Consider the following 10424-nt stretch of genomic DNA (forward strand, 5'->3'; position numbering starts at 1 on the left):
TTTAAGGTCAATTTTGTTATATGTATATGTATTTCTGATCTTGATTAAGGTATTGTGATTGTGTAGTTCATTTTAAAAATGTAATGTATAATTTGGAAATATAGGTTGTTAATGGATAATCATCAATAATAGTCAAGCTTGTAGTCATGTTAGTTAGATTATCTAGATATGTAGAGATATAGTTCAGTTAGATAGGCATTCTTCATATCTTTCAAAGACTATAGAATATGACATTTAATGTTTTAATAACTTAGAACTGTTCATGACAATGAGACACGTCTGCTCCTGGCAGCACCAATCTACTTCAAGAGAAAGATGGGCATCGAAGAGGCTCCTTATGGAATTTGATAGCCATTTGGGAAAGAAACTGCTCTTTCCTGGACTGTTGGATAACAGGACGCAGAGAACTCGCAGATAGAAGACTGCTGAACTTGCCTAAACGTGAGAATGTCTTTCAGGGTTCCTGATTGATAAAAGAGTCTGTGAGACATTCTACAGGACACAGCAGATAGTGACTGAACTGTCTTTGAAATTTCCTGCTTCATGGAAATGTCTGCTGGATACTCTGGGCCTGAAGGCTGACGACAGATGCCCCAATGGTACAAAAGAACTTTGGGTAACTGTATAGGCAGCGAGATGTCTCTGTCATTTCTAAAGTTTGGAAGTTGCTTATTTCTGGTTTGCTTAGGTAATATTATATCCTTCTGGAGTCTTTGATGGAGTTGAAGGATGGATAGTTATAGTTTTCCTTAGTTATGATAAAAGTTAAAGAAGATATAAATATTGTAACTCTAATTCTTGCTTGATAACTGTTTTGTTATACATAATTTTACTATGCTAAGTTAAGGCCTTCCTTTTTGTTTAAACAGAAAAAGGGGAAATGATGTAGGAGGGTCATCTGTTATGTGTTACTTCCATTGGTTAATAAAGAAACTGTCTTGGCCTTTGATAGGACAGAAGCTTAGATAGGCAGAGTAGACAGAACAGAATGCTGAAAAGAAGGGAAGTGAGGCAGACGCCATGGAACCAGCTGCCAGGTCAGACATGCTGAATCTTTCTGGTAAGCCATGACCTCGTGGTGATATACAGACTATTAAAAATGGGTTAATTAATATGTGAGAGTTAGCCAATAAGGGGCTGGAGACAATGGGCCAGACAGTGTTTTAAAGAATACAGTTTTTGTGTAATTATTTCAGGTGTAAAGCTAGCTGTGCGGGAGCTGGGATCCTGGCGTGAATGCAGTCTGCAGCTCCTTCCTTTTACATCTTCCTATTAGGGGTATAGCGTAGGGCTTAGCACAACAAAAAATAAATGAGTGAGAGGAATACCCCTGAAAATGCAATTGAGTGATGAGGTCTGATGAGGCAGGAAAGGCTATCCCCATACCCCAAATATAGGGAAATGAGAAGGAGAGGTGGGTCCCCAAATTCCCTCAGATCTAGTATGTGGCTCTGGTGTCTAGGAGAAAGAAGATGGACTATCAGGATACTGTGATGTCTACCCATGTCTCTCTCTTAGTGATGACAGTGGTTGGTTCAAGGGAGCCAGGGTATCCTCAGTTATCAATGGCCAGGCCTAGAAGGTTAGTTGAAGGGTGGTCTGCTTTTGATCTCTCCATTCCATCAGGTGCACAGGGGCCAATGTGAGGATTAGGGCAAACCCAGACCTAATGACCATTTTGACTACATTTGAAATAGGGACCCAGTGGTCCTTGAGCCCCAGGGGGTAAGGGAGCCTGGAAGTCACCAAGGCCAGTAAGATGACCTTGGCCAGCATTTGGGTTTTTTTTACAGGCTTTATCATCTCTTCCATGGTACACCTTAAAAGTCACCCCTAAGACTTCTGCCTGTAGGTTCAGAGAGCCTCTGTCCAAATGCTTAAGCTTGGTCCTATTGTTGGGAAAGCTCTGGGAAAATAATTGGGTCATAAAGAGTTGCCTACCATCTGGTCTCTCAGGAGGATCTATGTTAGTGTACTTCAAGAGAGCCTTTCTGAGGTACTGGAGGGACTGAGATAGATTTTCATTTCTTTCCTGAATGATGTCCAGGAGTTTATCATTGTTTACTGGCTTTAGGGCAATCTTATTGAGACCGGTTAGGAGGCACATTGTAAATTGATCTCTAGCTAGAACACCACCTAGGGTGTTGTAAATCCAGTGTGAGTCTCTATTGGGGACTGCATCTGCCACAGGGGGATGGGCTACATTAGCCTGGTGAATTTTATTTGCATGTATTCTAGCCTGATCCCAAATTTGCCTACTCCTCAGGAAGTAGGTTGCTAGTTAGGATCAAAAATATATATGTGAAAGGTGAGACTATAAGATTGAGTAATATATTGGATTTGTTTTATGAAAGAGGTAGCGTTAGAAGCAGAAGAACCCAGTTTTTGCTCTATCTGAGGGAGTTCTGATAATGAGAAAGGGGCATGTACCTTAACCCCATCCACTCCAGCCACCTTTTACTAAGGAGAACTGTGGCCAGATTGGTTTGGTCAGGGTGGGGTCCCTTAGTGTCACAAGATCATGTGACAGGAGCAGTGAAAGTTGGTGCTAGAGTTGGGGAGTTACAGTGACCCAGTACTGGAGAAGAGGAAGGAGCCAGAAGGGCTGAAGGAGCAGCTGCTGAAGAGAAGGGAACAGCTGGAGAAGCTAAAGGAGCAGCTGTCTGCTGGGGTTGGAGAGATGGGGTCCATTAGTGGGGTCCAGAATAGTAGTGGAGTGTTTCTCTTTTTTAGATGGCATAGCTAGGAACATGTGAGCAGGTGAACAGGAAGCAAGATCAGAGGGCTCAGAACTGAGATAGAAAAAGGCATGGATATATGGAAACATTTTTCATTTTCCCATTCGCTGACACAAATTAGAAAGCTCTTATAAAATGTTGGGATCTGTTGCTTTATGGCCACTTTAGGCTGTTATCTAAGGAGTACTTAGGCCATTTCTTATTGCAAAGGTGGATAAGCTTAGGAGTCTTTAAGTGGAGCATTAAGTTTGAGGGTTTCTAAGAGACACCCCAGAAGAAATTTTGGGTTTATATTGTTGGAAGGCTTATTACTCATGACTGAGTCAGAAAAAAATAACTGAAATCCATTGACTTTATTAATCTCAGGTGGCCCAGAGATTAAACAAGTATCAAGTGAAATAGCATGGGCTACTCCAATTTCAGATAGGGAACAGGGGCCGGGGTTGAGAAGCCCAAGGAAAAAAGGTCCCAATAATGAGCAATAAAGGACAAAGTCTGAGATAAGTAACAAGGCCTCAGTACTCAGCCATGGGAAATTGCCGGAAGTGATTGTTGGTGAAAAGAGCCAGCCATACTCTTGAAGAAGGTGACTGTGTGTACCCCCATTTCCAAGAACATCAGAAGGGTACCAGGTACTCAATGGTCACTCCCACAGGCTTATGAAAGCATTTATACTGACCAGAAGAGGAAAACTCACCAACTTAAGTAGTCAGTGTTGTGCATACTGATTCAGCAGACTGTCAGATGAAATATGGGTAGCTGTGGATGAACACAATCCAGGGTCCTGGCCCATGGAGGAGTGGTGGTAGGAGATCCTGTCAAGCCTTGGAACCAGTAATATTGCTATGTGTGAGAATGGATCACAAGATATACAATGAAACCCACTTTAAGAGTTCTATTAATAAAGAGAAGGCAATGGGAAAGGAGGTAGTGCACAGACCTGTCTAAAAACAATGTGGTGAGAGAGGGTGTGTCCACTTTTCAAAAGTTAATTAACACATGCACAAGAGGTTTACATAGCCACATCACACATAGTATGTCCACACTGCATAGATTACATAGGGCAAAGGCCCTAGGGTGGTTAGGGAATTTTGTCTGAATGCTGATATCACATGCATGGCTGTGGGGCCAGAAATGCTAATGTCTGGGGTGACTAAGCTTTCTGCCTGAATGCTGATGGCTGTGGGATCCTGGATGTGATGGAAATGACAGAAATGACTTCTGCAGCTAAGACTCCTAGCAATAGTGGAGAGGGTGCCTGGACCAGTCTTCCCCTATAATCAGATAGGTGAATACCCCAACTGTCATCATAGAGCCTTCATCCAATAACTGATGGAACCGGAGACAGAGATCCACAGTGACTTCATTTTTCATTCAGGAATCATAAACTAAAAGCACAGTGAGAAGCTTCAGCATACAGAGCAAAATAGTTAAGATTTTAAAACTAGAACAGGCTGCTGAAATAGTTTCTTGTTATTACTCTTGTTGTTACAGGCTCATTGGAATACATTTTAGACAACTTCTTGAAAAGATAAAGAAATAATATCATGCAGCTCAACTTTTCAGTTCCTTATTTGACTAGTATACCATTCAATTTTATGACAACTTTACTTGTAATCTAAAAAAAACTGAAAACAAGCTAAATACCATAAGTATTGTCTTTATTCTAAATGGGGTAGAAAATTTTCTCTGTAGAGACTTTAAACATTACTCCATTAGGGTCATAGAAACTATAGTCAGAAAGGCCTATCAAATTAGAGATTAATAATAAGACAGGGACCACAGGAGTGGCTCTCCCTGTGGGTAGTCTTAATCACACACATATAGATTAAATCCACTTAAAAACCTGAGAGAGCTTAATTTTATACACACACACACACACACACACACACACACACACACACACACACCAGAATTTAACACAGTTTTTGCTGTTTGCTGGTAGCATGCTGCAGAGAGATTTTTCTGACTCAGCAGCAACTGCAGAAAAAAGCCACACTGTTTTAAAATGCCAGCTTTTGGGCCGTCCTGCCAGGCAAACTCTTGACTCGTTCAGGCAGGAAGTCCAGCTTCAAAGCATTTGAGTGTGATTTGTGAGCACACTGCTGCAGCTTGCTTGCTATCAAGGACCTTGACACACCATAGAGTTGTGGCAAAATAAACATGGCTACAGCTGGTACCTCTGCCATGAAGCTGGAATCTCAGAAAGCTAAGAAATTGGCTGGATCCAGCTGTCAAAGCAATAGCTTTAATCCTCTCCATATTGCTTAGCAAATTAAAGACTCACATGGTTAGAAAAAGAGAGATATACAGTAAAGAGAGCTTCAAAGATGAATAAAACCTCTAAATGTTTTACAGTGTGTTAAAAACATATGCAAGCTTGGGAGAGTAAAGAAAGAGGTTAAAGTCCTTAAAATAAATAAAATAAAGAAAGAGAGTAGTTGGGTTTGGTAGTACACACCTTTAATCCCAACACCTGGGAGACAGAGACAGGCAAATATCTGAGTTCAAGGACAGCCTGGTCTACAGAGTGAGTTCCAGGATAAAGATACACAGAAACCCTGTCTCAAAAAGTCAAAAAATAAAAATAAATGAAATAGAGATTAAAATAAAGCCACATAAAGATGAAAAATACACAGAGAGTCTGGTTACTGTATGTTATTATGTTCTCTTTGAATTGGTTGAATGCTAAGGAAGGAGCTACAGCTTCCAAAAGATATTTATTTATAAATGCTCCTGAATTAATCCAAGATAGATATTTTGAAAATACCTTGACTTCAAAAGATATGTTACTTTGGAGAAGAGGATTTGGTTTTGTCTCCACAGGAAATGAGAGGCTGTGGTTTCATTCTGAGTTAAAAAAAATCATGTTTGATCAAGGAAGACCACCTGAGAAATCTTCAGTAGGGACAAATGGCCCAGATGTCTGATTTCTACATCTAGAACAGATTCAACACTGCTTCCTGAGATGATCAAACCTCACAGGATACTCCAGTAAGGACTTCATCATAATTCTAAAGTTTCTTTAGGTCCCTATAAGATTATCAGTGCCCACAATCAGCGGGAAGTAGCCTGGAAAACTACACCTACATTCCCCAAAAATGTACTATGGATATTTTCCTTTGTTTAAACAAAAGGAGGGGGAAATGGTATGGGAGAATGGTTTGTATTCTGTCAATTATATTTTAAATAAACGTTGATTGACCAGTAGTCAAGCAGGAAGTATAGGTGGGACAACCAGACAGGAAGTAGAGGCAAGTCAATGAGAAAAGGAGTATTAAGGGAAGAAGGAGGCACATTTCTCTGCAGTTCTGATCTGATCACAAAAGAAGCAAGATGTGACTGCATTGCTGAGAAAGATACTGAGCCATGTAGCTAACACAGATAAGGATAATGGGTTCATATAAGTTGTAAGAATTAATAAAAAACCTGAGACACCAGGCAAATCAGTTTATAACTAATGTAGACACCTGTATGATTTTTTTGGGACTTAACAATTGTGGGAAACAGGCAGCACAAGGACCAGGTGGGACAGAAACCCCCAACAAGAAGAGACAATTATCAAATGTTTGGGAGAGGGGTTAAAGTAAAATATAAGCAAATTGAAGTACTTACACATAGCTTAAGGCATAACAAAAGCATGGTGGCTATAAACTTTATAATATGAACTTGCTAGATGGCTCAGTCAGTACAGTGCTTGCATCAGATGGGTGAAGACCTAAGATCAGATCCCCAGCATCCATGTAAGAAGCTGGTCAGTTAGTTGGTACCTGTTCACATGTGATTCCATCAGGAGAGGAGCAGGTAGACGATACCTGGGTTTGCTAACCAGCTAGTCCAATTGACCCAGAAAACTTCAATTTCAGTGAGATATCCTTTCTCTAAAAGTAATAAGATGCAGAGTGGTTGAGGAAGCCATCTAACAACCACTTATGGCTTTCACAATGTGTACATGCACATATACACACACTTACATGCAAACAGAAAGCATTTCTAAAACACACTGGGGCTTTTATTGCTGTGGTGAAACACTATGACAAAACAGCCATCTGGGGAGGAAAGGGTTTATTTGGCTTACACTTCCAAATCATTGTTGGGCATTAAGATAGGAATTCAAGCAGGGCAAGAACCTGAAGGCAGGAACAGATGCAGGGTCCATAGAAGGGTGCTGCTTACTGGCTTCCTTTTCATGGCTATCTCTATCTGCTTTCTTGCAGAACTCAGGACCAACAACCCAGGGATGGCACTATCTACAATGAGCTGAGCTCTACCTCATCAATTGCTAATTAAGAAAATACTTTACAGCCTGATCATATGGGGGCACTTCTTTCAATTGAGGTTTCCTCCTTTCAGATAACTCTATCTTGTGGTTTGTTGACATAAGACTAGCCAGGACATACATTTAATATATAAGTGGTTAATTGTGGTGGTCTGAAAGAAAATGACCTGATGTAGGAAGTCCTTTTGTATATGTGTTGTTTTTATTGGATAATGAATAAAGAAGCTGTTTGGCCAGTGGCTTAACAGAATAGAGCTAGGTGGGGAAAACTAAACTGAATGCTGGGAGAAAGAGGCAGAGTCAACGAGACACCATGAAGCTGTCAGACAAAACAAACAAACAAACAAACAAAAAACAACATGAGCCGCCAGTCAGAACCTTGCTGGTAGGTTATATAAATATTAAAAAAAAGGAAGTGGGTTAATTCTAGATATAAGAGCTAGCTAGCAATATGATTAAGTAATTGACAAAGCAGTGATAAGTAATATAGTTTCTGTGTGATTATTTCAGGAGTCTGGGCTGCTGAGAAACAAACAACCAGCCTCCCTACTACAAATTGGCACCCAATGTGGGGCAGTCTCAAAGGCACTGAACAGACTTCTGCCATGTCTGGCTGGGCAAAGTCAAAAGCAGCCTTAGTTCTAGTAATGTTGATTAACATTTATGAAGCAGTCCTGGTCTAAAAGGGATTTCAGATATACAACAGGATAGATTTTGACATAAACAGACACAGTGTGTTTAAAAAATGTACATAGGCTTGGGAAAGAGAAGAAAAACAATAAAGAGACTATAACTGTAATATAAGAGTATATAGACAATCATAGATTAAAGGAGTAAAGATAATAAAATAAATATTAAACTTGTTTAAAAAGGTAATAGAGTAAAAAAATAAGCCACATAAAAATGAAATGTACACCGAGAGTCTGGATTATGTATATTATTGTGTTTTCTTTGAATAGTTAGACTGTGAAGGAGCTAAGTACAGAGAGACATTTCATTGTACAGGCAGCTAAGCTGAACTAACATATATGTTTTAGAGGTATCTTCTCTTAAAAACTTGGGTCTAAGGATATATTGCTTTGGCAAAGAGGTTCTTCTTTTGCTTTCAAGGAAGATGAGAACCTATGGAATTCTTCCAGACTAATGAAGTTTAATGCAACAAGACCCCCTGAAAGGTTGCCACAAACACCCTCAAAAATACTTTGCCAAACAAAAAGCAGAAAGCAGTTTGGAGAGAACTATGCCCATATTCCCAAATATTGTTCATGAATGTTTATTTACATTTAAAGGGGGTTGTAATACAGATATGAATAATTTGCATTGGTATGGACCTTGGTTTATTGATACAAATTTAAGGTCAATTTTGTTATATGTCTATGTATTTCTGATCCTGATTAAGGTATTGTGTAGCTCATTTAAAAATGCAATGTATAATTAAGAATAGATGCTCATCTATAGTAGTCAAGCTTGTAGTCATGTTAGATTTTCTAGATGTATAGAGATATATTTCAGTTAGATAGATATTCTTCAAATCTTTCAGAGACCTTCAGAATATGGCATTTAAAATGTTTTAATAACTTAGGACTTTTCATGATAATGAGACACATATGCTCCTGGCAGCACCAATTATTTCAAGAGGAAGATGGGTATCAAAGCGGCTCCTCTTTGAGTTTGTTAGCTATTTGTGCAAAAAACTGCTCTTGCCTGGATGGCTTGATGTTATTCTGTATGAACCGGACAAGCAGTACCCACAGAAAAATGACTGCTGAACTTGCCTAAAGGTGAGATGATCTTTCAGGGTTCCTGCTTCACAAAACAGTCTGCAAGACATTATGCAGGACACAGAAGAAAATTACTGACAAACTGACAATATAAGTGAAACTGTCTTTGAAATTTCTTACTTCATGGAAAAGTCTGCCAGATACTATGGGCCTGTAGCCTGAAGATTGATGCTCCAATGATACAGAAGAACTTTGGGTGATTATTCTGGCAGGGAGATGTCTCTCTCAATTCTAGAGTTTTTGAAGTTGTTTACAATGTACTTCCTGTTTTCTTTATAAGAATTGCCATAGTATGATGTCTCTTCACAGCAATAATTTCACAAAATAAAACACTAGTCAAATCTTTTGTGTCTATACACTAAGATATCCATCAGCAGTCAGAGAAATGCACTTGCAGAAGACACAACTTCAAGAATGGTTCTTGTTCCTCTTTTTTTTTTCCGCCTGGAACCATGGAGGCTGTGCCGGAGAAGAAAAAGGTTCCTGCTGCGTCAGGAACTCTGAAGAAAAAGCGAAGGAATTTCGCAGAGTTGAAGGTGAAGCGACTTCGGAAGAAGATTGCCCTGAAGTCTCTGTGAAGGGCCCAGAGGAAGCTCATCTATAAAAAGGCAAAGTACTATCACAAGGAGTACAGGCAGATGTACCGGACGGAGATCCGCATGGCTAGGATGGCAAGGAAAGCTGGGAACTTCTACGTGCCCGCAGAACCAAAGCTGGCGTTCGTCATCATAATCCGAGGTATCAATGGTGTAAGCCCAAAGGTGCGCAAGGTGTTGCAGCTTCTTCGTCTTCGGCAGATCTTCAACGGCACCTTTGTTAAGCTCAACAAGGCTTCAATTAACATGCTGAGGATTGTGGAACCATACATTGCATGGGGGTACCCCAATCTGAAGTCAGTAAATGAGCTCATCTACAAAGGCGGCTATGGCAAAATTCATAAGAAGAGAATTGCCTTGACAGATAATTCCTTGATTGCTCGATCTCTTGGTAAATATGGCATCATCTGCATGGAGGATCTAATTCATGAGATCTATACAGTTGGAAAACGCTTCAAGGAAGCGAATAACTTCCTGTGGCCCTTCAAATTATCTTCTCCACGAGGTGGAATGAAGAAAAAGACAACTCATTTTGTGGAAGGTCGAGATGCTGGCAACAGGGAAGACCAGATAAACAGGCTTATTAGACGGATGTACTAAGGTATTGCTCATGGTATTTTTGTAATCTGGTCAGTTAATAAACAGTCACAGCCTGGCAAACTGAAAAAAAAAAAAAGAATGGTTCTTAAAGCACCGTGCCAAGTGAAAGAAGCCTGACTCCAAAATTTGCAGTGCTGGATGACTCCACCGCCTGGCTTTCTAATGCGAAGCTCTGGGGACAGCACGGTCAGTGGTTATCATGACCAGATGGGGAAGGTAATCAGACCACAAAGTGGAAGCCTGGCAGTGATGGGTGCCATCTTCCCTGAGGTGGTATTTACCTGCTGGTCGTGATTCTGAAACACATAGGCATATATTCTAAGGAAGACTGAATTATGTCTCATAGAAATTATATCTCAATAGGCTTGATTTTTTTCCTAAGCCCAGAAGCATTCTACTTTGATCCTGTCCAGTACCAAGAATGGAGTAA

General features: G+C 40.1%; 1 pseudogene; it reads left to right on the forward strand.

The window, feature by feature from the left end:
• Positions 1 to 9238: 9238 nt before the first annotated feature.
• Positions 9239 to 10073, forward strand: LOC148117807 (large ribosomal subunit protein uL30 pseudogene; annotated as a pseudogene).
• Positions 10074 to 10424: the final 351 nt, after the last annotated feature.

This window comes from Myodes glareolus, chromosome 25 (genome assembly GCF_982192425.1).
Source record: "Myodes glareolus chromosome 25, mMyoGla1.1, whole genome shotgun sequence".
In the NCBI taxonomy this organism is placed as follows: domain Eukaryota; kingdom Metazoa; phylum Chordata; class Mammalia; order Rodentia; family Cricetidae; genus Myodes; species Myodes glareolus.